Consider the following 25,003-nt stretch of genomic DNA (forward strand, 5'->3'; position numbering starts at 1 on the left):
TCAAGTGGAATTACAATTTAAAGCAGTTTTGAGGCCTTGAGGGGATCCACTGGGGTGAGATATGTAGACTGGGCAGCTCACTCCACATATATCAGGGTCCCCATAGGGGATCTGGGGTAAAGTAGAAAGGTACGTACCTTGGCAAGGCCATTGCAAGCTTCACTCTGGGTGGCAGGGACTCCCTGGTGACACCAGACCAATAGTACATCATCTGACATCCCACACTCCCTAGCTGGCATCCTGGAGAAGCAACCCTCAAAGTGCAGGGGCTGTTTGATCCAGCGGATCCATTGTCCTGTGCTTTGCCAATACTCCAACTGATATTGAAATGGGGGATCTCCTTGGGAGTTGAGAGAATTAGCATGTAAGGAGAGGCAGCAAGAGGCGAGTAACTTAGTAAGATCTCCACCTATGAATATGAGGATTGCCCTCTAGAGAATTTTTCTAATAAAAAAGCAGATGTTCGATCCAAAAGGGCTTTTATTAAAAATAGAAATCACTTACACAGAAACACACAGCACACAGACTGAGCTAACTCAGTATGGGTGGTAGTTACGAGTCCAGAAGGGGGCTTCTGTGAGAGAGAGTGTTGAGTGACAGGTGTGTCAATGCAGGAGGAGCTCAGTCAGAGGTCTGAGGGTGGATGGTGGCTCTGAAGGTATGCACAATTATGGCGGAGGGTTACTCCAATTGTACTGTGGAACGTACCCTGGGGAAAGATTACGTCTTCTGCCCCCCCAAACAATAAGTTAATGGTCATCTCTGGGGTGAGATGAAGAAATGGAGAGTTGTCTCTGGGGTGTGACAATAACCTGGGAAACTGCCTCCGAGGTCAGCCAATAAAACTGAGAAGGTTTGATAAGGTCTTCCTTGGCAAAATTAAAGTTATCATTGATGATAGACAACACACAATGATTGGATCGGTGAGGCTGTCAGAGACCTGAATAGCCGAGAATGAGAGAATGGATAAGGGAACATCGGCAGGGTATGTTGGGAAGATTAATTCAGGAACTGCAGGAAGACCCTATTGTCTGAGGGACTTTTCACATCTCCAGGGTTTGGGGGCTGAATGCTTGTCTCAACTGGCTCCTCATATGCTAGTATTTTTCTGGCTCCCGGCTGAGATGTGCCATCCATTTTCTACCTGGCTAGACCATGTTTTTGTGTTTAAAACACATACAGAGAGGAAGTTATGCTATTGCTATATTCATAAACCTTCTTAATATTGTGAGAGCAGGTCTGACCACTAACACAATAGTGGTGGCCCATTTCCTTCAACAATGCTGTGTGCTGTGCTTCTTTGCCCGGGGCACCAGCCTCACCATCATCCATACAGATACAAAAATTAATGAAGAAGGCTGTAATATTTGGGTGAATCCTGTCATCTCAGTCTTTCTAATATGGTTATTATGCAAAGAAAAGGAGAGCCAAGTGTGCTGGCTTGAACATCTTAGAGCATAGTCAGGATAAAAACATAATAGATTCATATCCAGAGCATTGGTAAAAGACTGTGTTTTCAATTGCGGCATGGTGGCTGGGAAAGGCGAAAGTATATTGGCTCTCAGCCAAAGGTCCAGTGGAGCATCTCCATTTTGCAGACCCTGCAGCTGTCAGTCTTACAGGCCCTGGACCTTAAGACCAGAGAATGCCCTGACTCTGGATGAGGCAAGCCGAATCTCCCTTGGGCCGGGGACCACCAAGGTCCCTGCAAGACAGGAGATGAAAGATTGGTATTCTGCTGTACCAGAGCTCAAGAGCCCATGCGAAGGACTAAAATTACAGGAGGGTAGACCTCAGCTAACCACCGTGAGAAAGTGACTAATGGATAGTGGAGTTTAAGAACATATCCATTATCTGTTCTTTGGGAAGGTTTTCTTTCATGGTGTTCTAGAATGAGAGGCTAGAGTCCTCCGAAGGGAAGACTTAATCAGAGCTTTGAGCTTGAGGGCTTATGTGGCTCATTGAAGCCCTTTGATTCTATGATTTTATATATTTAATTCAGGTACATTGCCTACCACATGGGATAAAATAAAACCTTTAAAATAAACATCACTTTGAAGAACTTTTGGCCATGGGTTATAATTAACCAGCAGGAGCAAAGTACACATTCTATTACATTCTATTATTGCTAAAATCAGGTAATGACCAGACAGGCACAGGTTCAGCGAGCACACAGGATACTGTCCACCTCATCCTTGGAGAATGGCCTGAATTCACTCAATATCGACCCTGAAGATGGCCAAGGAACGTGCACTTCACATACTGTATCAACTGTTACTGTCAGATACATGCAGAGCAACAAGATGTTATCTGCAAAAAGCTGTCAAATGGCACACATCTTATTGCCGAATTAAAATTTTCCTCATCCCCTGCGAAAGGGATGTTAAATACCGAATCACTCTAAACAATTGTTCTGGGAAGCAGCTTGCAAACACAATGGAAACAGCGTTGTAATAATATTTGGTGGCCTTTACTGCCATCTCAGAGGCTTTCATAAGCATCCTATCAGATATTTTTGTCACTTCTTCACAGATTCACAGCTACACTCGCTCTAGCTACCTGAGCTCCCTTTTTAACTGCCATAGCTCCTCACTATACCAGGGGGTCTCTTTGATCTGGCAGCGGAGAAAGTGAAGGGGAGCGATAGCATCAATAGCTTCAGAGAGATGACTATTCCAGTCATCTACCACTTCATACCAGCCAGTGGGCATCAGACCCCCACAGAATATTCTGGAATCCAATCAGATCCATTAGACACGACAGGCGATCATAAATCAGCCCAGGGTTGAGATTCCCAGGCAAGCACTCAGGACAAAGTGGTCTGACCATGGTGCTACTACAAGTATATCCAGCTCCAGTTGTATCCCCTTCCCGAATATCAGATTCAGAGTTTGTGCTGCTCAATGCATGGGAGCCAATACAAACTGGGAGAGTCCCAGTGTTGCCATGGATGAAACGAGGTCCATAGCCCGTGATGAAGCCACATTGTCAGCATGGACATGGAAATCACCCACAAACGTCAGTATGGAAATTGAAATCAACCAAGACTCCATGGATGAGGCCACATCATCAGCATGGACATGGAAATCACTCATGGATGTCAGCATGGAGATTGAAATAACCAACAATTTTTGAAATTTGATGATTGATTCTGAAAAAATGGAAGATATATTTAAGAAATTACAAGATGAAATGGTGCAGCAAACTAAAATAATGGATGATTCATTAAGAAATAAAACCACGGAGGTTAAAAAGGTCATGGCCAAAGTACAAGCTCTGGAGATTAAAACAGCACGGACAACCAATAATTAATAGACAACAAAATACTTTGGTTCTTCTAGAGTTAAGAGAGATGGAGACAGTGAATACCTTTGAGGAGTACTATGCGAAGTTATATTCAACTTGAGGCCCAAAGAACAAGCAATTGAGGATTTTTCTCCCCTCTAACTTTCTTCTCCACTTTATTGAATGTGGAGAGTAGTCTTATGGACAACCCCTTAACCCTTCTGGAAATCTTTAAAAAAGTAAAGGTAAAGGTAGTCCCCTGTGCAAGCACCGAGTCATTACTGACCCATGGCTCGACGTCACATCACGACGTTTTCTTGGCAGACTTTTTACGGGGTGGTTTGCCATTGCCTTCCCCAGTCATCTACACTTTACCCCCAGGAAACTGGGTATTCATTTTACCGACCTCGGAAGGATGGAAGGCTGAGTCAACCTTGAGCTGGCTATGTGAATCCGGCTTCCGCCAGGATCAAACTCAGGTTGTGAGCAGAGCTTGGGCTGCAGTACTGCAGCTTACCACTCTGTGCCATGGGGCTCCTGCTGGAAATCTTAGATTCTATCAAAAATCAGAAAGCCAATTCAGCCCCTGGAACTGATGACTTTTGGTCTGAATTTTATAAAGCACTAGCAACAAAGCCTGTTGTGGGAAAAAATACAATGGGCTCTAGAAAGGCGAGGGAGGTTAGGCAGGCATTTGCTCCTCCTCTTTCACTGATTCCTGCTGGAGAAGGAGGAGGGTAGGCCTTGTCATCTGCTCCATGCCTGATCTGCCTGATCTCGGCAATGTGAAGGGGTGGTGGGCTTCGCTACCTGATACATGCCTGATACATGCCGGGTAAAGGAATTGCTCTCTCAGCATATACTTGATAGAGTTTTTGTTATGAGGGCAAAATGGGGAGGGTAGATAGGTTGCCAACTGCCTGGAGAAAACTGTCATTTCTGTTTAAGAGAAGTTTCATGCGATGTTATTTACCAGATGGTTCTATTTTCCTCCCTGCCATGAAAAGCTCCAGCTGCCCATTTCCACACACATTTATTATTAAAGAGACAGGAGATTTTTCTCCAGGCCAGTAGGAAAACTTAGAAGACCATGTGTGCCACCACGAGATCCTTACAAGCGGGGTGGGATATAAATGAAATCCCAGTCCTAGCAATTGTCTCCTTTTCTCAGGCACATTTTCATTTTCTTTTCTTTTCTTGTTTTTCACACCCATATTTCACTAAGAACATTTCTTTACATTTTTTCCTCACATTTTGGAACTTTTCTTCTTATTTCATCATAGGCTGACTAAGCAATCAAATCCCATCTCCACAGACATACTACAGTCTCTCTAATGGGACAAACTTCTAAATGTCAACAAGGAAACAAGTTATAGCTTCCTTAGGTTTACGCGTATAGATTAGTTGCCAGTTATCCTGTTCCACTTGTTATCCTGTTCCACATATTAACATAGGAGGGCTTTTTCAAAAGGGTGTTAGAGATAGATTGGAGACAGTGGTAAATATTTAAAAAAGAACATTTTTAGAGGATGGAGGGACACTTCCATGTAGGTTTCAGAATAAAGTAGGCAAATTCTGCAATTTGCTGCCTATGGTACATGCCTAAGGTATATAATATCACTTGATTCCTCATTATATTTCACAGCATTTTCTATAACTAATATTACTCAGGACTAGAGATGGGCATGGACTGAAATACGAACCAACGTTCATCATGAACCAGGCCAGTTCATGGTTCATGAATTGGCAGTTTGTCAAAGCACATTTCTGACAAGCCGCCACGAATGCGAGGCTGGTTTGTTTGTTTTGTTTTTCGGTTCATCATTGCAGACAGCCTGCTGCTGATCAATCCATTTCCTAGGCAGCAGGGGGATGGGCTTTCTGCAGACTTTCTACTGCCCCGGAAGTGACGTTTTCACAAATCAAACAAACTGGTTCACAAACTGGCGCAAGTTCATGAAAGTTTGTGGTTCATGGTTTGTGAAGCATGATGAATCACGAACTGCATGGTTTGTGCCCATTTCTACTCAGGACACTACTCTCAAAATCTCTCACAACATCTCTGGCCAAGATCTCACTCCTTATTCCGGTCCTTTCCTCATATTGTCACTGCCTTCCGCAGATGGTCTTTGTCTCAACAGAGTGGCTTCCACTGCCTTCAACTAGAGAGACTTCCAGAAAGTAGCACCTAAGAAAGATGGTGGTAAATGTCTGGCTATAGAAAGTAATAGAGTATTCTGAATTGGAATTCTCCATGATTAGCAATAATTCAGAGGAAATGAGGCAATGTGAAGTACAACGTTTGTCATGCATCTTGAGAGAAATACTGATCATCTTCAAATGAGTAAAGAATACGCTTTACGCAGGTATGTTACATTAAAATGGAGTATAATAATACTTTAAATGAATAAAAATGGAGTAATAAAACATCCTCAGAAAGTTTATAATCTTCTAAAATGAAAGCAGACTGCAGGAACAAAGTGCACATTTTATTACACAGGGAAGGAAATGAATACACATACAAAAACAATGTTTTTTAAAAATGCAATGAAAAGGCCTCCAGCACCAGAAGGAAATTTGATGTTGTGGATATGAATCATATGTCTCCTCACCCATTGAAATCCTGTATAAAAGCACCCTCAGCACAGGAATTAACATCCAGTTTCATTCATCATCTCTTGATCAAGGTCTTTGGAGAGTTTAGTAAGTACTGGGCACAAATTGTATAAGAATAGATGGGAAGAAATGGCAATATTTGGGCTGGAGAAGAGTAAAGAGGGGACATGAGTGTACTATTAATACACACGGGGTGATGTCATGTTAAGAGTTGTTTTCTGTTGTTCCAGCAGCCAAGATTAGATGTAGTGGGTTTAAGTTATTTGGTGATAGATTTCAGTGGAATCTAAGTTAAAAAACCCAAATGAGACGAGCAGTTGAAGAACAGAGCCAAATATGTGTGTGGAATTGAGGCTGTGCCTCATTGCAGGTCTTCAGGCAGAGGCTGAACTGCTATATTTAGGGATGTGCTGAACAGGTTGAGGTAGGTGGCCTACAACGTTCTCAGTTTGTAGCTATAAAACACTTGTTATTGTCTGTGAGCTCCTCATTGGAGTGATGTGGCCCAGTGACATGTAGCAACTTGGCAATTCTGGCATAGATGGTAGAAGCCATAGAGGTGGCTCCAACTTTGTGAGAAAAAAACAAACAAAAAACCTTTTAGAGGGTGGCCATCATTGTCTGAACCCCCTTTAGTTCAACTCAACGTCTTTTTGAGGACCAAACTAGATGAGACAGCATCCTTATGTTTACCCAGGGAATTCCTTCTAACAGGAATATGGAGGCTTAATCCTGGTCAGGACCATCACAGTGTAGCAAGAGGAGGGGCTCCTGCCCTTCCCTTGTACCATTTTTCTAATCTAAAACAGCACTAAGGGGATGTGTCTGCAAATAATGTACCCCAGTGCTGTTTCAGGTTGGAAAAAACCACTGCCTAGCAACCTCCAATGATTGTTTTAGTAATCGCATGAGCTGATGGTCAATCTATTGCAGTCCTAACAAGTGGTGAATATGACTCGAGTTGAACCTGCAGATCCAAACCCCTAGCTTAAGGGGTCCCACTTGTTCACCAGGTATTGCAAAGACATTTTATTGGGCAGAGCTTTTAATGGGGTGCAGACTACTGGCATTTGTATGACTTTTTGAGATGCGAAGATTGGTGATATATAAATACTTTAATAAAGAAATAAATAAAGAGCAACATTTTAAACAACAAACAAGGACAGGGGAGTCAGACAAAAGATTTCCTATAGAATAATGCAAATACTTTTAAAGCAAGTAGCCAGATGTCTTCAGTTAGGCTCACATACAGACCAATATGGAAGCTGTCATTCACTTTTAATTGTCCTTAGAGTCAGGGGGGCACTAGTTGTCAATATGGAAGCTCAGTCCATAGGGCTTGTGAGAAGGAGCTATTCCATAGGGCTGATTCAGTTGACCATTGGCCCTTGTGTACACACACACACACACACACACACTGAACTGAGTGTTTTCTTTCTAGATTGGCAACCAATTCAAGATGTCTCTGACTCCACTGGAATCAGCCATGCAAACTATTGGCAACGTTTTCAACCAATACAAGGTGGAAGCGGCGAATCCTCCAGCGCTTAGCAAGGAAGGACTGGAAAAACTAACCAAGGAGCAACTCCCAAACTTGATACAGGTGGGGGGTGGCCCATTGCATAGCAGTGTCTGACTTATCCAAGGTATTTGAGATAAAGCCTTCAGGGTGGGGGGAGAAGAATGAAAATCTTGGGTATAATTCCAGCGACCTTTCATAAAGATCCACAGGAGATGAAAAGGGGCTGATTGGATCATCTGGGTTGGGTTAAGGTACTATGACATTCCCCCCTTCCTTCCCTCTTCTTAGTCCTTAAAAAGCAGAAATGGCATCAAAGGTGTTTTTAAAATTCATTTCTGTTAGAGGTTAAAAGTCAGGCAAAATCAGGGGTTAAAATGTCTGAGGCTATTTAGAATAGGTATTTCTGAGGTAAAATCAGTATATGGAGAGACTTCAGTTCTTATCCTCTTCACAGATGTCTTTCTCTTTCAGTCCCCCTTAGTCCATAGTTGTTTACATTTTCTTGGGTGAATTCAGAATGGTGATTCTGTTTACTGTCTGATTATTTTTAATTATTATATTAAAAAAGCTAAATCATAAGGAAATGAGGAATTTTTTTGGAGGTTAAAGTGTTTAACAATTTGTAATACATTTTCCGTACGTGAGCCATCCTTTCGTCATAAGCCTAGGTTTCAAGTCAGAAGTGTTTACCTACTTCCTCCTGGTAGATTTTAACAACCATCTTACAATGTTCACTTTTTATCCACATCAGGAATACATTCCAGAAGCCCTTAACCTCAGAAGCCAAGCAGATGAAATGGAAGAGGAAATCCACGTTAAGCTTCAAGTATTTGGAAATAATGTGGGTGCATTTCTTGGTCTAGTGGTTCCAGCTTTTCCAGGGATTCCTTTGGAATGAGATTTCAAGTGTCAAGGTGCATTCATCTGGTACTAGACTAGTAGCTGAGGCTACCATTTGATCATCCACTCCTTCCATAAAATATCACCATGACACATTAAAGAGCTGTTTGAAAGACTATTGTGTATTTTTGGCTAGTTCATGATAAAGTTGCTGTATCTTTTTCCCATCCGATTTTATTCATTTTCTTCCCTATAAAGTGCAGTTAACACCAGGTTGTAGAGCTCAGTAGTTTGTTGCTTAGTGTAGATGCTCTTAATTCAATTCTCTGAGTTGGCTGAGTCTACTGTGTAACACACTACTTCTAATGTTTCAGTTTCCACAAAACTCCGCTGGAAACCACTGATTTTGCACAAATGGCAGTTAAGAATAGGAAGTGAACTGCAGATCAGAGACTATTTGAGCACACAGAACTTGTTCATAGAGTCTAAGACATTAGAATTTCACAAATATCGACATACAGACTTCCGGTTTGTGATCCATGGAGGTCTGACACAGCTCTAAGAGCTGAACTGTCCAGGCTGCTGTTTGAAAGGCTGGAGAGGCACCGTCAGCCCACAGCTGTCAGAACTGTGGCTAGATAATGTCCTTACTCCAGACTACCTTCTGCAATCAGGCAAAAGCCCGTTGTTTTCAAAAGTTTACTGAAGAAAGAATTCATTATAGTCCACGGGCCTGGATACAATATCCAGGCTGGTACACGTGTATTGTTACGAATGACAGGCAAAGCATGAGTTACAAAGTATCCGAACCCAGCAGGCCCAACCTCCCCCCATAGTTCTCAAAACAATCCCTTTGAAGCTGAGAAAGCGAAAGTTTCCCAAGGCTGGAGAAGCGATAGCCAAAACAATCCTCTTCCGTGAGATAGCCGCTGGGAACATCTTGGCACCTGGGAACAAAGCACTTAGAATACTGAAAGAATTAATATGGAGTCTCTTCGGTTACATACATACACTTCAACCCTGACATTCTGCCTCCCCTAAGCTGCCCCTCCCCCAGGTTTGAGCAGATACCGAGTGTGAAATGTTCTGACAAGTCTGGGTGCATGTACATGTGAAGAGTGCACCCATTCATCAAACCCAGAGTCGAAGTCCTTCCATCTGATAAGGTAAAATAACTGGTTCCGTTTAAGTTTAGAGTCCAAAATTTGCTGTACTTCGTAATGGGTTTGATCATCAATTAAGGTTGGTATGGGAGGGGCCCGAGCATGCCAGTGGTTTGCTGCTGGTGCTTTTTTCAAAAGACTGACGTGGAAGGTATCATGAACGTGGCACAAATTCTTTGGCAAATCTAAGGCAACAGTCACTTTGTTGATTACTTTTCTAACCAGAAAGGTTCCCAAAAATTTCAAAGCTAGCTTGCGGCTGGTTTGCGTTACTTTCAAGTTCTTTGTGGACAGGTAAACCAGGTCTCCTGGTTGCAAGTTCCGTTCGGCTGCACGATGGCGGTCTGCGTATTTTTTGTAATCCTGTTTGGCTTTGTCTAGATGCTGTTTAATTAGAGTCCATTGTTGAGCAGCTTCCCCCCACCAATCTGAGACGTCTTTGGCTGTGGAAGTAGGAGGGGGGAGCGCTTCAAACGGGAAGGGTTTGAAGTGAAAACCATACACGACCTTAAAGGGAGTCTCTCCAGTAGACGCATATACACTGTTGTTATAGGAAAATTCTGCGAGGGGGAGCAAATCGATCCAGTTGTCTTGTTGAAAGTTAATATAACAGCGGAGGAATTGTTCTAGTATTTGGTTAGTTTTTTCCAACTGCCCGTCGGTTTGTGGGTGATGGATTGAACTTAAACCTTGCTCAATGCCCAGAATTTGTAAAAGCTCCCGCCAGAAGTTGGCAACGAATTGTCCGCCGCAATCCGAAATCACCTTCGATGGAAAAGAATGTAGTTTTACAATGTGTTTTAGAAAGATATCTGCTAGTTTTCTAGTTGAAGGTATGGTGGTGCAAGGTATAAAATGAGCTTGCTTGGAGAATAAGTCCACTACAACCAATATACAGTTGTGACCTTTGGAGGGGGGTAAATCAGTGATAAAGTCCATGGATATTGTTTCCCATGGTCTGCTTGGAGTTTCTAGAGGTTGCAATAGTCCTGGTGGTTTGCCTTTGCGGGATTTGGCACTGAGGCAAATGGGACAGGACGCTACATATTGGGAAATGTCTTTGCGCATGCCCGGCCACCAAAATTGGCGTTGTACTAAATGAAGTGTTTTTAAGTACCCATAGTGTCCTGCCGTAGGGGCATTGTGACAGCATTGTAAAACTTCCCGTCTTAGACTTTTGGGTACATAGAAGCGATCTCCCCAAAGCCATTCTCCTTGTTCAGATTGTTGCAGTTTGTCTTTGGGCACGTTTCCCCCCTCCTTTTCCACTTCAGCTTTCAGTTTTAGTCTCCACCCCTGATTGGGTTGAGGGGGTTGGGTTGTGCCACCACACCCCCTAATTGCGTAGGCGAAAAGACGGTGTCTATTGTCTCCTCCCTTTTGCTTTTGTGCTGGGGCATGCGTGATAGAGCATCAGCGAGAAAGTTAGTTTTGCCCGGTAAAAAATTTAAAGTGAAATTGAATTTAGAAAAGTATTCCGCCCACCGCAGCTGTTTGGCATTTAGTCTCTGGGGGCTGCGTAAGGCTTCTAAATTCTTGTGGTCCGTCCATACCTCAAAGGGATGACGGGCTCCCTCTAACCAGTGTCTCCAGGCAGCAAGTACTGCTTTTACAGTGAAAGCTTCCTTCTCCCACACATTCCAATTTCTTTCTGCTTCAGAAAATTTTTGGGACTGGAAGGCACATGGCTTAAGTTTTCCATCCTCCCCCCTCTGCAAAAGTATGCCTCCAATCGCGGTGTCACTGGCATCGACCTGTACCACGAAGGGGCGATTCTCATCAGGGTGTTGTAGGACGGGTTCAGAAACAAACTGCGTTTTTAGGTGGTTGAACGCCGTCTGGCACTCTGGCGTCCAGTGTAATTTGGAACCAGGTTTTTTGGCTTGCTCTCCCTTGTCTTTGGTTTTCAATAGTTCGGTTAGGGGAAGCGAGATTTGGGCAAAATTCGCTATGAATTCTCTGTAAAAGTTGGCAAAGCCCAAAAAGGATTGTAATTCCTTGCGGGTAGAGGGTGTTTGCCAGTTTTGGACTGCTTGTACTTTGCCCGGGTCCATTTTCAAACCATCTTTGGAGATGCAATAGCCTAGATAAGTGAGTTCTGTTTTATGAAACTCACATTTAGATAATTTGATGGGCAATTTGTTACACATTAGAGTGGTCAGAACCCTTTTCACAAGTTCTACATGTTCTTCTTCCATTTCTGAATAAATTAACACATCATCCAAGTACACTACTACTCCTTGGTATAAGAATTCATGCAGTACTTCATTGATCATGGACATGAAAACCGAAGGGGCCCCAGTCAGGCCAAAAGGCATAACTAAATATTCAAACTGGCCAAGGGGCGTGTTAAAAGCGGTTTTCCATTCATCACCTGCTTTGATACGAATGTGGAAGTAAGCATCTTTTAAATCCAATTTTGTAAAGATCTTACCTTGCGCCTGTCAGACTTGTGGCTAGATAACGTTCTTACTCCAGACTACCTTCTGCAATTAGACAACAGTCCATTGTTTCCAAAAGGCTTTTACTGAAGAATTAGTTCATTATAGTCCACTAGCCTGAACACAAGGTCCAGGATGGTACATATGCATTGTTACCAATGACAGGCAAAGCATGAGGTACAGAGTAACAGATCACAGCAGGCCCAACCTCCCCCCACAGTTCTCAAAACAACCCCTTTGAAGTTAGAAGAGCGAGAAGCTCCCAAGGCCGGTTCTTGGTGGAACGTCAGTAGCCAAAACAATCCTTTTCTGTAAGATAGCTGCCTGGGAACCTTGGCACCTGGAAGAGAGCACTTACACACTGAAAAGATTAAAATGGAGTCGGTTAAGCATAGGCATACAAGAAAGCAGTCTGAACCTGACATTCTGCCCCCTCTAAGATGCTCCCCCTCCGGGTTTCTGTGGGTAGCGAGAGTGGAACGCCTTAACTAATCTAGGGGCATGAACATGTACAGAGTTCACCCATTCATCAAACCCAGAGTCAAAGTCTTTCCACCTAATGAGATAAAATAACTGATTTCTGTGAAATTTAGAGTCCAGTATTTGTTGAACTTCATAGTGGGTTTGATCATCGATCAGAGTGGGGATTGGAGGCGCACGGGTGTGCCATTGATTAGCAGGAGGGACTTTTTTCAACAAACTTACATGGAAGGTATCATGTACGTGACGAAGATTCTTTGGCAGATTTAGAGCAACAGTCACTTTGTTGATTACTTTGCGAACAGGAAACGGACCTAAAAATTTCAACGCTAGCTTGCGGCTGGTTTGGGTTGTTTTCAAATTCTTTGTGGAAAGGTAGACTAGATCACCCGGCTGTAATTCCCATTCTGCCGCGCGGTGGCGGTCAGCGTATTTTTTGTAATCCTGTTTGGCTTTGATGAGATGTTTCTTAATCTGCGTCCACTGTTGGGCTGCTTCCCCCCACCATTCGGTGACGTCGATGGAGGCTGTAGTAGGGGGAGAAAGCGCCTCAAATGGGAAGGGCTTGAAGTGGAAGCCATAGACGATTTTGAAGGGAGTTTCTCCCGTAGAGGCGTGCACGCTGTTATTATACGAGAATTCTGCCAAGGGGAGCAAATCAAACCAATTATCTTGTTGGAAATTAATATAACAGCGCAGAAATTGTTCTAATATCTGATTTATTTTTTCTGACTGTCCGTCTGTTTCTGGGTGATGGCTTGAATTCAGACCTTGTTCAATACCCAGTAGTTGTAAAAGCTCCCGCCAGAAGTTGGCAACAAACTGTCCGCCGCGATCCGAGATCACCTTGGATGGAAAAGAATGTATTTTTACAATGTTTTTCATAAAGATGTCGGCTAGCTTTCTAGCCGAAGGAATTGTAGTACAGGGTATAAAATGGGCTTGCTTGGAGAATAAATCGACTACGACTAAAATACAATTGTGTCCCTTGGAGGGGGGCAAGTCTGTGATAAAATCCATGGAAATTATTTCCCACGGTCGACTTGGCGTTTCTAGGGGTTGCAGGAGTCCCGGAGGTTTTCCTTTTCGGGATTTGGCGCTGAGACAGATGGGGCAAGACGCTACATATTGTGAAATGTCCTTGCGCATGCCCGGCCACCAAAATTGGCGTTGTACCAAATGAAGTGTTTTTAAGTACCCATAATGACCCGCTGTGGGAGCATCGTGACAGCGTTGTAACACTTCTTTCCTTAAGCTTTTGGGTACATAGAAGCGATCTCCCCAGAGCCATTCCCCCTGATCGGATTGTTGCAGTTTGTCTTTGGGCACATCTTCCCCCTCCTTTTCCACTTCAGCTTTTAATTTTTCTCTCCATCCCTGATCGGGTTGGGGAAAGCGGGTGGTGCGGCTGCGTGTTGTCACCACGCCCCCTAATTGCGTAGGTGAGAAGACTGTGTCTATTGTCTCCTCCCTTTTGCTTTTGTGCTGGGGCATGCGTGATAGAGCGTCCGCCAAGAAGTTGGTTTTCCCAGGGAGGAAGTTCAATGTGAAATCAAATTTAGAGAAAAACTCCGCCCATCTCAGTTGTTTGGCGTTTAGCCTGCGAGGGCTGCGCAGGGCTTCTAAATTTTTATGATCCGTCCAGACTTCGAACGGATGGCGGGCTCCTTCTAACCAATGTCTCCAGGTAGTGAGAGCCGCTTTTACAGCAAAGGCTTCTTTCTCCCATACATTCCAATTCCTTTCCGATTCTGAAAATTTCCTGGAAAGGAAGGCGCAGGGTTTGAGCTTTTCATCCGCCCCCCGCTGTAGCAGTACACCCCCAATTGCCGTGTCGCTGGCATCGACCTGTACTATGAACGGGCGACTGTCGTCGGGGTGTTGTAGAACGGGTTCTGATACAAACTGCGTTTTAAGGTGATCGAACGCCGTTTGGCATTCCGCCGTCCAAGCCAGTTTTGCACTCGGTTTTTTGGCTTGGTCCCCCTTATCTTTGGTTTTCAACAGTTCTGTTAGGGGGAGTGTGATTTGGGCGAAATTTGCAATGAACTCTCTATAGAAGTTGGCAAAGCCCAAGAAGGATTGTAATTCTTTGCGGGTTGTGGGGGTTTGCCAATTTAGTACTGCTTGTATTTTACTTGGATCCATTTTCAAACCCTCCTTAGAAATACAATAGCCCAAGTAAGTGAGTTCCGTTTTGTGAAATTCACATTTGGAGAGTTTAATAGGTAACTGGTTATTCATGAGGGTGGTTAAGACTCTCTTTACCAGTTCTACGTGTTCCTCTTCAGTTTCTGAATAAATTAACACATCATCCAGATACACCACCACACCTTTATAGAGGAATTCATGCAGAACCTCATTAATCATGGACATGAAAACTGAGGGGGCTCCGGCCAGGCCAAAAGGCATAACTAAGTATTCATATTGGCCGAGTGATGTGTTGAAGGCTGTTTTCCATTCATCCCCCTCTCGAATACGAACGTGAAAGTAAGCATCTTTCAAATCTAATTTCGTAAAGATCTTACCTTGAGCCACGACGTTGAGTAGATCTCTTATGAGCGGAATAGGGTAGGCATTGCTGGAAGAGACCGCATTAAGACCTCGAAAGTCTGTGCATAATCTCAAGCCCCCATCTTTCTTTTTTACAAAAAGTACTGGCGCTGCATGGGGACTGTTAGCTGGCCGAATAAATCCTCTTTGAAGGTTGAGGTCGATGAATTTGCGGAGCTCCTCTCTTTCGTTGGGACTCATAGGGTATAGGCGGCCTTTGGGCAGCGAGGCGCCAGGTAAAATTTCCACAGCACAGTCTGTCCTCCTGTGGGGAGGTAACGAGTTGGCTTCTTCTTCTGTGAAGGCTTGGGTGTACGCCCTGTATTGTTTGGGTATTAGGTTGATTTCTTCCTGGGAGAGGAGAGCCGGTTCGGTTGTGGTCGGATCTTTTCCCCAATTTTGATCCCACCGATGACTTTTGCATGACTCATGGGTAAATGTGATGCTTCCCTCTGCCCAGTTGATGTAAGGGTTATGATCGCATAACCACCGGCTCCCCAGAATCAAGGGGTACTTTGCTGTGGCACTAATAACGAAAGATCTTTTTTCCCAATGTTGTCCCATGCCTGTGATGATTGGCATGGTTTCGGTAGTCACTGGATTCATGTTAGTGCCATCCATTTGCTCGAAAATGACCGGTATGTCTAAGTCTTTGACAGGGAGTACTAGTCCGTGTACCAAGGCTGGTGCAATAATGTCTCTAGAGCAGCCCGAATCAATGAGGGCTTGTACCCGGATGTGCATCTTTCTGTCAGCATTCACTAAAGTCACTGGTATGAAGAGTATGGACCCATACGGTCGGTTCGGAACCGGAACTGACTGAGGTTTGATCTGCCGTTTGGGTCCTTTCACGACAGATCCATTTCGTTTCCCGAGGAGGGGCTTTCTGGATTCTCCCCTCCCGCCATCGCCGTTGGATCATATTCCATAACTTCTTCCAGTTCTAGCCCCCTCTCAGGGGGATTTCTTCTCGGCGCTCCCCTACCTCTTGCCGTTCTGGGGGCTGGAGTAGGGCGCGGTGGCGCCGGGTAGGCAGCGGGGGCTGGGCGTCTGAGTTGGAGCAGAGGTCTTTGCACAGGCCGATAAGGACATTGCGCTGCAAAATGACCACTTTGTCCACACTGCAAACACAATCCTTGTTGCCATCTAGCATCTCTCGCTCCCCGGATAGCGTAGCCAGCCCCCCGGCTCCCTCGAGCAGGAGTGGAGGAGCGTCTCTGGCCCGGAGGTTGTTGGTGTTGCTCCACCAAACGAACTTCCATCAGACGGTTTTCTACTTCACAGGTCAATTGTATCCACCCCAACAGCGTAGGAGGATTATCTTGCATTAAAGCTCTGTCCAGCAATCTAGGGTTTAAACCCTGTTTAAACATGATAATCTTGGTGGATTCCTCACACCTTGGGCATTTGGCAGCGAGTTGTCGGAATTTTGCGGCATAGTCTCTAGCCGACATGCTGCCTTGCCTGATAGCCTGCAATTCTGTTCGGGCTCTGGTTTCTTCTAGGGGATCCTCATATTGAGCTCGGATTGCGTCTACCAGCCCTTGGAGTGTATCTAACTCAGGGGCCCCCACGTTATACAGTCCTACATACCAGTCAGCTGCTTTGCCTTGAAGACGTGACCCCAGATGTTTGATTTGACTAGCTTCACTTCCGAAAAGATGCCCCCAACGATTAAAAAATTGCACTACTTGTACTAGAAAAAATCCCAATTTGGAAGGGTCCCCATCGAACGTAGCATCCAACTTGACCCAACCCATTGGAAGGTCTTGTCGAGGGGCTGGCGCCGGCATTGGATAGACATCGAGTGGTTCGAGGGGTTGTCGCGGGGCCGGGGCCGGCATTGGATAGACGTCTAGTGGGCCGAGGGGTCGCGGAGCTGGCGGCATCTGTGGTCTCTGTGGTAGAGGTTGTTGCGGGTGCGGTCGCGGCTGGCGCAGTGGAGGTACTCCCGGGCGCGGCTGGGGAAAAAGTCCTCTCGGTATAGGTTGCGTTGGCCGCGTTGGTGCTGGGTCCGCTGCCCCTCTCGGCCGCAGCTGATGAGGGGCCGGTCGTAATGGTTGGGGATGGAGTGGTAGCGGATGAAGCGGAGGCGTATCACCTCGCGGCCCCGGGGTTGGTCCCGCTTGCATTGTAGGTGGAGGGGCTACCGGCTGATCAGCTTGCGTCATGGTTGGAGGGAGGATTGGACCCCCCGGTTGTATCGGTTCCCCTCCGCCGTTGGTGGGACGGGGCTCCCCCGGTTGCGGTCCGTCACCCCCTCCACTGGTTCCGTCGTCAACTGGTCCGGCCGGCTGGTCAGGCTGGGAATCATCTGGGCATGAATCATCTGGAACGGGTCCTTCTCCGGGGACCTCTTCCTCATCCCCCGTCTCTGGTGGCTGTTGCGGCCAGGGTTGCGGCCGAGGCAGGAGCGTTTGGAGATTGGCCAGACTCTGGCTGATGTCTGGCCATCCAGCGGGCCGTTCACGACCGCCGTCCCCCGCGACTAGCACCGACAGCAAGTGGACGGCACTGGCTAAACTTTCTTCCATATTTATGAGTCTGTTTTCCAAAAGCTGTACTCTCCCCATGGTTTCCTCACCCTCAGCAGCTTCGGCCGACTGCGAGGTTTGCCCAGTTTCAGTTCGCGGCCCCGTGGTGAGCGTTTGCTGCCAAGGCAAGGGTGCCTCGTCTCCTCGCTCCTCTTGGGACCTCGCGGCTAAAACTCCTTTTGTCAGGCCGGTGATTGCCGATATACCTGAGTCAATGGCTAACGTTCTGCTCTGCAGTTGCACCCACTGGTGCTCACTTACGTCTTGTTGCCCCGACCACGGGGTGACTTCCGCATAATCCCAACTCAAGGTGCCACGGCGGGACGCATCCCACTCCGATTGTTCGGTCGTTCTATTCCAGTAAATCCAAGATTGATCACCGGTTTGTTCAGGGATGGATTCCAGGCTACGCCGACTATCCAGCTTTAAGTGCGTGAACATCGTGCTGGCCCTTCTATCCCTGGTTTCTCTTGGTCGCGCACCCCACTGTGTCGGGGTAGGCAGCGATAACAGTGGGAGAGCCGTGGCCCGTGGCTGCGTATCAGCCCTGCTTGGAGCAAGGGTATAGATCGTTGTAACCGAGGAGTTATCCTCCCTCGGTGCAGGTACTTGAGTGTCCGAGCCTTGAGAGCCGGGAGAGGCATACGGGTCAAACAAAGGATCCCTGACAGGGACAGCTTTGGAGTCCGTCTGATCCGGCTTAGGCATTGGAAAATTCGATTGGTAACAAAATGTCAGACTTGTGGCTAGATAACGTTCTTACTCCAGACTACCTTCTGCAATTAGACAACAGTCCATTGTTTCCAAAAGGCTTTTACTGAAGAATTAGTTCATTATAGTCCACTAGCCTGAACACAAGGTCCAGGATGGTACATATGCATTGTTACCAATGACAGGCAAAGCATGAGGTACAGAGTAACAGATCACAGCAGGCCCAACCTCCCCCCACAGTTCTCAAAACAACCCCTTTGAAGTTAGAAGAGCGAGAAGCTCCCAAGGCCGGTTCTTGGTGGAACGTCGGTAGCCAAAACAATCCTTTTCTGTAAGATAGCTGCCTGGGAACCTTGGCACCTGGAAGAGAGCACTTACACACTGAAAAGATTAAAATGGAGTCGGTTAAGCATAGGCATACAAGAAAGCAGTCTGAACCTGACAGCGCCACGACATTGAGTAAATCTCTGATGAGTGGGATGGGGTAGGCGTTGCTGAAGGATACTGCGTTAAGTCCCCGAAAATCCGTACAAAGTCTTAATCCGCCATCCTTCTTTTTAATGAAAAGTACTGGAGCCGCATGCAGACTGTTAGCAGGTCTAATAAATCCTCTTTGAAGATTGGTGTCAATGAATTTACGAAGTTCTTCCCTCTCGTTAGGGCTCATGGGATATAGTCTGCCCTTGGGCAAAGAGGCGCCTGGCAATATCTCCACTGCACAGTCCGTCCTTCTATGGGGAGGTAAGGAATTGGCTTCTTCTTCAGTGAAAGCTTGAGTGTAAGCTCGGTATTGCTTGGGTATTTGGTTGATTTCGTCTTGAGTGAGAAGAGCGTGTTCAGTGAGGGTAGGATTGGTACCCCAGTTTTGATTCCAACGGTGATTTTTACAAGTATCATGGGTGAACGTGATACTCCCAGCTGCCCAGTCTATATAGGGGTTGTGATCCCACAACCATCTGCTTCCCAGAATCAATGGATATTTGGCGGTGGCACTAATTACAAACGATCTCACTTCCCAATGTTGCCCCATGCCTGTTATGACTGGCGCAGTTTCAGTAGTGACCGGATTCATGTTAGTGCCATCCATTTGTTCGAAAATAACTGGAGTTTCCAATTCTTTAATGGGAAGTACTAATCCATTCACTAGGGCTGGTGCAATAATGTCTCTGGAGCAGCCCGAGTCTATAAGAGCTTGAACACGGATGTGCATTTTTCTATCTGGATTCACTAACGTTACTGGAATGAAGAGTATGGACCCTTGCGGTCTGTTCAAAGTGGGAACTGACTGAGGTTTGATCTGCCGTTTGGGATCTTTCACGACAGATCCATTTCATTTCCCGAGGTAGGACTCTCCTACTCTCCCCGGTTAGAGCTGTTGAATCATAGTCCATAATTTCTTCTAGCTCTAACCCTCTTTCGGGAGGATTTCTATGAGAAGCTCCTCTGCCTCTTGTTGTTCTAGGAGCTGGTGTCGGGCGCGGTGGCGCCAAGTAGGTTGCGGGAGCTGGACGTCTTAGTTGGAGCGGAGTTCGTTGCACAGGCCGGTACGGACATTGCGCCGCAAAGTGACCGCTTTGGCCACACTGCAGACACAAACCTTGTTGCCATCTAGCATCTCTCGCTCCTCGGGTAGCATATCCAGCACCTCTGCCTCCCCTAACGAGAACTGAGGAGCGCCTTTGACCCGCATGTTGTTGTTCCACTAAACAGACTTCTAGCATGCGGTTTTCTACTTCGCAAGTTAATTGAATCCACCCCAGTAAGGTGGGAGGATTATCTTGCATGAGGGCTCTATCTAACAACTTGGGATTCATGCCTTGTTTGAACAGAATTATTTTGGTCAATTCCTCACACCTTGGGCATTTGGCGGCAAGTCGGAATTTTGTAACATAGTCTCTGGCCGACATGTTGCCTTGCCTAATGGACTGCAGTTCTGTTCGAGCTCTTGTCTCCTCTAAAGGGTCTTCGTATTGAGCTTGCAGTGCATCCACTAGCCCTTGAAGCGTATTTAACTCAGGGGCCCCTATATCATACAGGCCTACATACCAGTCTGCAGCTTTTCCTTGGAGACAAGATCCCAAGTGTTCAATTTGACTGGCTTCATCGAATAGATGTCCCCATCGATTGAAAAATTGCAGGGCTTGTACTAGGAAAAAGCCTAATTTGGAAGGATACCCATCAAATGTGGCTTCTAACTTTACCCATCCCATGGGTAATTCTTGCTGCCTGGCCGCGGGAGCCGGTGCCGGATAGTAATCAAGTGGTACGGGTTGCGGCTGAGGTTGAAACAGAGGCTGTTGAGGCCTCGGCTGTGGTAGCCGTGGAGGAGGGCCCCCCGGAATTGGACGTAGCGGGGGGTCCCCTTGGTGCAGGCAACATCGGCGCAGGCTGTAACGGTGCCGGCTGCCCCGGTAAGGGTTGGACAGGGGGCATACCTCGTGGCGCAGGCAAGAGCGGAACGGGCTGCAGCAGGGCTGGGGATGCCCCTCTAGGCGCGGGCAGAAGCGGCGCTGGTTGCAACGGTGCCGGGAGTGTCTCTCGTGGAGCTGGCAGCAATGGCGCTGGTTGAAGTGGTACGGGTTGTACCGGTTGAGGAGTGTCTCTGGGGATCGGTTGTCTTGGGGCTGGAGTCCCTCTCAGCCCAGGCGTCAGTAGCAGTCGAGGAGTGGTCCCTCTTCCAATCGATCCCGGTATCGGAGAGAAACGCGGGGTGGCACCTCTTGGTAATGGCGCCAAAAGTCTCGGCAGAAAAGGTTGCCCACCTCCCTGGGAAGTTGTTGATGGAATGTATGGTGGTGAGGTGTCGGGAACTCCTCCCGGAGGACGTTCCGGGGTACCTCCCGGGGTTGTCGGAGGTTCCTCTCTAGGTGCTCCCCCACCGTCTCCGTTCTCTTGCACTTCTCTAGGAACTCCCCCACCGTCTCCATTCTCTTGCACTTCTCTAGGAACTCCCCCACCACCTCCGTTCTCTTCCACGTCTTCCTCTGAGTCAGGCTTGAGGCAGGGATCCTCCGGTTCAAGGCAGGGATTTTCTGGACACAGATCCTCATTTACGTTCAGATCTGTCGGCTCATCCAGTTGTTGCGGATGAACAACGTCTGCCGGCAGCAGTTGAATTGGACTCCCCACCTCAGTCCTAGGAATATACTTTTGTAGGTTAGACAGGCTCTGCTGCAAGCTCCCTGGCAGTTCCCGATTTTCTTCCAAACTTCCAACCATGAGTACGGACAGTAGGTGGACTGCATTGGCCAGACTCTCTTCCATGCCCGTCAGCCTTTCCTCTAAGACTTGCACACGATTCATATTTCTTTCAGTATCGAGGTTCTGGGGTGGTACCTCAGTGCCATCTGAGGTATCCACATATTCAGTGTACGATTCCACACACGCGGCCCCGGGCCAAGGCTTTACCTCTCCCATACCTTGGGTCCCTACGCTCCGTTCTTCCTGGGACCTCCCTGCAGGATCCCTTTCGGTAGTCCCATAACCGCTGAGATTCCCGCGTCAATTGCTACGGTCCTGCTTTGTAACTGTATCCACGAGTGTTCACTGAAATCTTGTTGTCCCAACCACGGGGTAATGTCTGCATAGTCCCACTCCGCCTGGTCGGCTTCTCGGTTCCAGTAGTACCAAGGTTGACTACTAGGATGTTCGGTAATTGCTTCTAAACTCCGCTGGCCGTCCATCGGGGCTTGCGTGAACATGGTGCTTGCCCTTCTTTCTCTCACGTCCCGCGGCCTCGCGCCCCACTGCGTCGGAGTCAGCAAGGATATCAACGGATCTGCTGCAGCGATGGGCCGGGTATCCGTCCTGCTGGGAGCGACTGTATAGATCATAGTAACAATGGATCCCCTTCCCCTGGGAAGAGGTCTTGAAGGTTCCAGTCCTTGAGAACCGGGGGAGGCATATGGATCAAACAAAGGGTCCCTGTCGGGAACGACTTTGGTATCTGTCTTCTCCGGCTTAGGCATTGGAAAAGGGTGATTCGTAACAAAATGTCAGAACTGTGGCTAGATAATGTCCTTACTCCAGACTACCTTCTGCAATCAGACAAAACCCCGTTGTTTTCAAAAGTTTACTGAAGAAAGAATTCATTATAGTCCACGGGCCTGGATACAATATCCAGGCTGGTACATGTGTATTGTTACGAATGACAGGCAAAGCATGAGTTACAAAGTATCCAAACCCAGCAGGCCCAACCTCCCCCCATAGTTCTCAAAACAATCCCTTTGAAGCTGAGAAAGCGAAAGTTTCCCAAGGCTGGAGAAGCGATAGCCAAAACAATCCTCTTCTGTGAGATAGCCGCTGGGAACATCTTGGCACCTGGGAACAAAGCACTTAGAATACTGAAAGAATTAATATGGAGTCTCTTCGGTTACATACATACACTTCAACCCTGACAACAGCCACCTGTTCTCAGGCAGAGAACAGGCAAGTACACATTCTAACCTGAGGGCGCGTTGATCTCGGGCAAGGGGGGGTTCTGTGCAACAAACTCTCACCCGCCCTTGAGGTCCCACCCGAAGATAGGTGTGCTAAGATCTCTGCAGTGGCTCTGGAGTCATACTTGTTGGCATAAGACCTACATGCCCAAGCCCTGGCAAAGCAGCAAGGGGAACCAATTTGATTTGATAACAGAAGCAGCGATTACAACCCAAGAAAATGTCTAAGAAGGTAAAGATTGCTATCTCTCAAAACAGGACAGTTTAATACAAGAAATAAAATACTAAGGAGGATTTAAAAACTGCAACAGATTGATTACTAAAAGGGGAAGTTCCGGCAAGGAAAAATTTTAAACAGAGACATTGTAAAGTGAAGTTCGCACCGAAAGTCAATTATTGTTTACATACCTGCGGCGGCGGAGAGATAGCAGACTGTGGGAAAGTTCTATTATCGTGAGAGTTGCTGTGAACTGTAAAGGAACAGGAAGTACGTCAAGATCATAGAGAGTTTTGAGAGAAGCGGCTTTCTGTGGATTCTGGAAGTAGAAGATCGCCATTTTTCAGAAGGGCAATCTGCAGCTTCAGTGGAAACGGAAGTAGGCCATCTTGGAGAAGGTATGGGTGAGTGCTTCATATAAAACCATAGAGAAAAAATGCCCGACATTTTGGACAGTGTAAAACGGCTCTGGATAAGATTTAATTGATTGGGAACTTTTAAAAATAGTAGAAAATATTAGACAAGTGCCACGGATTTGAGGAAGAGGGCGGACTCGTGGGAGCGGAGCAAAGCTAGCCCCATGATGTCGAAGAAGGAGTGGCAGGCGGCAATTGCAGAGGGAAATAAAGAGCTTAAGGAAATGATACAAGAGATGGCAAGAGAGTTTAAAGATTTTAAAGAGACACTTAAGTCGGAGATGGCAGAGTTGACAAAAGGTGTGGATAAAATACAAAACGATCTACAAGCTACACAGCAGAGAGCGAATGTAGTAGAAAACACGGTTGAATCTCTAGCGGATGCACAGAAAACTGAGTTGAGTGCAATGAGAGGGAGAATTGCTGTTGCAGAAAGTAAACAAATGGAAAAGCAACTTAGATTTCACTCGATCCTGGAAATGGAGGGAAAAACAGCCCGGGAGCAGATCACAGAAATTTTGGCAGCTTACCTGGGGAAGGAAGAAGAGGAAATTGCAGCTCTTCTAGACGTGGTATACAGAATTAATTCGAGAATTGCGGCTCAGAGGAAGCTACCAATTTACAACAAGAAATACAAGAGAGCAAATTGTGACCAAACAATTCCAAGATCCATTAGAAATCGATGAGAAAGTGGTGAGAATTATGAAGGAAATATCTAGAGTGGTTTTGTTGGATCGGAAAAAATACAGAGAGCTGGTCCAGATGTTAAAGGACTTGAAAATTAGATACAGATGGGAAATACCGGAAGGACTGGCCTTTGAGTTTGGGGGAGAAAGGAAATTTATCAGATCTGGTCATGAGATGGAAGTGTTTATTAGGGAAAATGAAAAGGACTTACCAAAACGCACGAGAATTTGATCATGGAGTGTAAAATTATATCTTGGAATGTAAATGGACTAAATTCACCTTGTAAGCGAAAGATTGTTTTCCACTGGCTATTAAAGCAAAAAAGTAACATAGAGTGCTTGCAGGAAACGCATATTAAAAAGCAAGATAGAAAATATTTGAAATGTACAAAACTAGGAAATGAGTTTGTAGCTGCTTCAAAAAAGAAGAAAAGGGTTGTGCTGTATATAAAGGAAGAGCTGCAACCTAAATTAGTGTTAAGCAATGTGGAAGCTAGATATTTAGCAGTGGAAATAATTTGGAACTCAAAGAAGATATTGGTGATTGGAATATATGCGCCAAATGGTGCAAAAGAAAATCTCTTTACAGACTTGGGGAAACATTTAGATGAGTTGTCTTATGACCAGATAATTTTAGCAGATTTCAATGGAGTTACCAACATAGAAGAAGATAAGAAGTCTACAACTGTGAAAAAGAAAAGAGGAATATTGCCAAAGTCATTCTTTGCATTAAAGGAACAAGAGACCCTAGAAGATGTATGGAGAAGACAGAATCCTAAAAATAGACAATATACGTTTTATTCTGCAAGACATTTTACTTTATCGAGAATCAATATGATCTGGGCTTCCAAAGAACTAGCACTGGGGACTAGAGACGTGGAAATAATGCCTAAAGTAAGCTCAGATCATAATCCAATCATGTGGAGATTTGGCAAAAACAATAAAAGAAGAGGATGGAGAATAAATGAAGACTTATTACAATCAGTAGAGAATGTCGAGTTGCTGCGGAGAGAGACCAAATTCTTTGTACAAAGTAATCTGAATAAAGAGGTGTCGACTAATAAGGTTTGGGACGCATATAAAGCTGTGATTAGAGGCAT

This window comes from Eublepharis macularius, chromosome 1 (assembly GCF_028583425.1).
Source record: "Eublepharis macularius isolate TG4126 chromosome 1, MPM_Emac_v1.0, whole genome shotgun sequence".
In the NCBI taxonomy this organism is placed as follows: Eukaryota; Metazoa; Chordata; class Lepidosauria; order Squamata; family Eublepharidae; genus Eublepharis; species Eublepharis macularius.